This window comes from Columba livia, chromosome 14 (assembly GCF_036013475.1).
Source record: "Columba livia isolate bColLiv1 breed racing homer chromosome 14, bColLiv1.pat.W.v2, whole genome shotgun sequence".
Lineage (NCBI taxonomy): Eukaryota > Metazoa > Chordata > Aves > Columbiformes > Columbidae > Columba > Columba livia.
The window spans coordinates 19,183,919-19,188,534 of NC_088615.1; the positions used below are offsets into that span (position 1 = coordinate 19,183,919).

General features: G+C 51.8%; 1 long non-coding RNA gene across 1 annotated transcript; it reads right to left on the minus strand.

The window, feature by feature from the left end:
- Positions 1-300: 300 nt before the first annotated feature.
- On the minus strand, positions 301-3,187 carry LOC110359590 (uncharacterized). The gene is made up of 3 exons (XR_002414878.2): positions 3,037-3,187; positions 2,008-2,157; positions 301-483 (listed from the first exon to the last, which is right to left on the minus strand). It is a non-coding gene; the product is annotated as an uncharacterized LOC110359590 (long non-coding RNA).
- Between the last annotated feature and the right edge of the window lie 1,429 nt (positions 3,188-4,616).

Consider the following 4,616-nt stretch of genomic DNA (forward strand, 5'->3'; position numbering starts at 1 on the left):
CACTAAAAACTGCAGGTCTCACGGGAAAGCTGCTTTCCCATGAGACTTCCCACTGATGTTTTGCACATCCCCGGGGGCTGCAGAGCAGCCAGCAAGCCCCGCGGTGCGTAGGAAAGCTGAACCAGAGGCACACAGGGTACTCCCCAGGGCGGGGGCATCACCCGCGCTCGCACACTGCAGCTGCCTACCAGCTGAGCAGAGACCAAAACCCTGCTGGGGTCAGCGCACCTTCAATTAATGGCAATTTTGTGGAAAATACTGTATGTCCAAAACAACCCCGTGAAGAACTGAAGCACGCTCTCTTGCTCTGCTTTCTTTTTTAATCATTTGCATCAGGATTTATTGAGACATCCAGACTGTGTTTTCTGAGCTTTAAGAGCCTCTTTCTATTATAAATCCATGGATTTTTATGCATTTGGTAATGGATTTCTGATGGAATTTTGAAACTGGAAAGAAGCCACTAGTGGGGACTCTTCAGGTCACCTAAAGAAGAAAAAAATAACAGAGAGGGAAAAACTTAATGAAAATATATTTGTATAAACAATCAATGAAGATCGCGTTTGTGTGTTAAACAACCACCTTGAAATTGGTCTGTCTCAAAGGACTGAGCAATTTCAGACTACCTTAGCATGAATGATTTATGACATTCATGAACTTGGCAACTGCATCAGTTTTCCTAAACCTGGCAGCAAACACCACCTGCATATTAAGTGAAGATTTATGATTTATAAAACTCACCTCATTATGCAGAGGAACATGAATTGTCTTATGTGTGCAGTCTATAACTCGCGGGACAGATGAAAAGGCAGCTATGACACACAATTTATGCTGCTGAAGTTGGTGAGGGAAAAACGGGCAGAATAACTCGGTCTTTGAGTCGAATATCTTCAAAGCGGGACCCCTCCCTCTCCCTCCCCCAGAATGATGCTGTGCCTAAAACTGCCTGCTGTCTTGGAGGGAAAAAATAAACCAAGCCTTGCAGAGATTAATGGTGGAGGTCATTTGAATCAATGTGCTAAATGATGCTCTCCCTCCAAAAAACACAGGGATAGGAAGCATCTGAGGTGCCTCCATGGAAATAACACGCTTGGTGTAGAGCTCATTGCTTGTGGTTTTCCCCACCCTGTCCTTTTCTGATCTTTCTCCCGGGGGGATGCAGGTTCCCAGCTGCAAGGAGTGAAGAGTTTTGGTGTTGAAGAGACTGAAATGTGGCACGTGGGTAGGCGTGGGGCTCGTGTTGCTGAGAAAGGACCGAAGCAGAAAGTATGAGCTGGGGGTCTGTGTGGTTTCCCTCGCTCTGGGTCAGGAGAGCACCCAAGAGGCTTGAAAACAAGCAGGGCTCACGCACTGAAAAACCACGGACATGATCCACGGAGAAAATGCCCCAGCTCAGAATTTATCCCTGATCCACCACGTGAGTTTGAGTGAATCATAGTTTGCGTGTCTCACTTCCTCATCTGCTTTTAAAAAACAAAGCCCAGAGAGCAGATACTGGTGCAGATTGACAGGCAGGGCTGCTGGAGGGCCCTGGAGGTCTCTGGGTGTTGCTGAGAGTAGGAGAAATCCCAGCCCAGGACTTCCTGGGTATTGGATGAGGGGAACAATTTCTTCCCCAAAGGGCTGTGGGGCATTGGAACAGGCTGCCCAGGGCAGTGCTGGAGTCACCATCCCTGGAGGGTTGGACAGACGGACATGAGGTTCTCAGGACATGGGGCAGTGCCGGGGTGGGTTATGGTTGGACTTGATGATCTTGAGGGTCTCTTCCAACCGAATGATTCTGTGATTCCCCTGTGTACCTGGGACACCGGAGGATGGGGACATCCCCTCTCCCACTGCCCTGGCTTGGGCAGGGCTCCCACAGATGGACACGGGTGTCTGTGCTGTCCCCAGGCTCCTGCACATGTGCCCGTGGAGCAGTTTCTGCAGCAGCGCTAGGACCCCGTGGGGACACCAGTGCAGTGACATCGCTGCTGGTGGCCAATGTGCAGTGCCCGGCTGCCCACTGACCTCAGACTGCTCCTGAATCCGGACAGTGAGCTGCAGGCAGGACACAGGGGTGCGATGGGGACATCAGACTCCTGCTCTGCAGCCAGGCAGCGTGTGCAGGTACATCCCATCCAGGCAGCACCTCCTCTGCATCCTCACCGGAGCCGTCCCCTATTGAAAGAACAAAGGATGTGACCCGAGAACCACAGGTTAGAGCACAGTTGTCTGAGCTGGCTCTTCAGCCGTGCAGCACATTGCTAATTACACCCAGGGGTTTTGGCTTCTCCTGCAAGAGAAAAAACGTGTGAAGACTTTGAGTTTGTAATTGGTTGCAGTGCTACTTAATTGAAGCCGCCTCCACGCCTGGCCTGGCTGCTTGCACCCACCCTGGGCTGCCGTTCTGCGCAGCGAATTGGCTCGGGGAAGTGAGGTGGGGAATCATAGACCGGTTGGGGTTGGAAGGGATCTCTGGAGATCATCTAGTCCAACACACCTGAAAAGTCAACCTGAAAGGCAAAGGGGCAGAGGACCCTCCAAAAACCTGGGTCCCCACCACCTGAGCACCCCCTGCCCCCAGGTGAGCGGGGCCTGCGGGAGCTCCCGGAGGTGAAGGCGTGAAGGTCTCGGTTGTGTCATCCTGCAGCAAGGAAGGGGTTGGCTTGTGCCAAACACACCTGCACCCACGGGTGGTGGTGAGGTCTGGCTGAGCAGGAAGGCTCTGCAGGAGCAGAGGCTGGAGGCAGCCAGGTCATGTTCTGCTGCTGATGCTTGAGGACACAATTCACAGTATGTTTTCTGCAGTAAAAACCTGCATTGAAGCTCTTCAAAATGCACGTTGGTGCTACTGGAAAGGAGTCAGAAATGTGAATAATTCTATGTTTTCTCCCTCATTGTCTTATTGCCAAGGTAGCAGAGAAGCAGTATTTCTTCTGTCTAAGCACAATTTTTCCTTCTCCAAATGTTACCCTTTTGTTTCACGCTTGTCTCATGAGGCGGATTTCAAAATGAAATTGTTGTAATTGCACATATTAAATAAACTGCAGGCTCTACCTGGTCCAGGTGTTGGCAGCGGCTGATCCAACAGGAGCTTCCTGGCACGGCCCTGCCAGGCAGGGAAGAGTGTTTTCTCTCCTGGCTCCATATTCAGGCAGCACAAAGCAAAATGTGTTTACACAGAGGAGCTGCACGAGGTTCACGGCATTGTAGCTTACAAAGGAAAGGACATGTACTTAGGAAACAACAAAGGAAATAGCAAGTATGTATCAATGGAGTGACTTATATTGTTTTCCGAATAAAAAGCTGTGTTCTTTCTCAAAAGACAAAGGTATTGCCTTGGGATGCGCGTGCTGGCTGGGGAGTTTTGCATACTCCGAGCTGCATCAGGAATGGGAAGCAATGGTTCTCGGCTGGCGGGTACAAATCCAGAGAGCAGGTTAAACTAAAAGGCCAGTGGGCAACAGAGGCTGCAAGGAACCGGCTCAGAGGGAACGGTTTGGTAACACACCCTCGTGATGGCTGGAGGAGGGAGCCCAGGGCACTGGAAGTTCCCACAGCTGTAAAATCGGTGACTCTGCAAATACCTGAGAGGGCAACAAGAGCGGAGAGGCTGGGCTGGGCGGGAGGCTCGCAGCGAGGGGACGGTCACCCAGCAGAGGCTTGTGTGTAGTGGGGAGGGATCCTTCCCCAGCCATTTAACAAGGAAGAAATTAGGGAAGCAGAAAGAGGGAAACATGCTTGGTGGGTGAGTGGGTGAGCCTATTCTGAGACACAGGACACAGCAGAGGGCTGGCGTGTGAAGGAAAACCCCACCATGAGCCAGGGGAGGACAAATCCTGCTCAGCAGGGACTTGTGCCAACGCACATACAACATGAATCCTTAACACGGGGTTCCCCAGGGGTTTCGGCTGCCCGAGCCCCTCAGCCTGCTCACTTGGCACAGCTCGGCTACAGGTGACCTTCCCACCACCTGTCCTCTGGGCAGGGCTGAGACCAGCCTTCCCAAAACTGCTCTTTGTACCACTTCAGATCAGGGCAAAAAAATCTATGGAGCAGAGCATTTGAAAGTTTTCATTTATAATGCACTAATTGCCCTCATTATTATGGTTCCTGGAGGCACCTCAGATCCTTATTAGGGCAGCTGCAGTCGTGTAGGGGTGAGATGCGGTTTGCTGCTCCCTCCGGTTGTCTGCATCCTTGGCTGAGCGGCAAGTCTCTGTACGCACACTGTAGGAAGAAGGTCTGGTGAGCTGCTGGCAGGCTCGCAGGCAGCCTTCACAACTGTCTGCTTGCTGCTTTGTTGCTTCTCTATTGCTTTCTGATTTATTTTGTGATTCTCTACACTGATGCTTGTTGCCAGCTCCACTGGAATCATGGGGGTGGAACCAGAGCAGCCTGGGAGGAGGCTGTGGGGGTGACCAGCTCTGCACTGAACGCCAAACCCTCACGTCCCTCTGCGATCCCCCCGCAGTGATCACCCAGGCAAGCATCTGGCTGTTGGCTCACTGCAACACCGGTGCATATGAACTATTAAACACCCAGGCCAAAGAGAAATGCCTGCATCCCTTCCCCACTGCAAATATTAGAGCTCATTTCTGCGCTGCTGCCCTCTTCGCAGTGCTTCTGTACGCTGC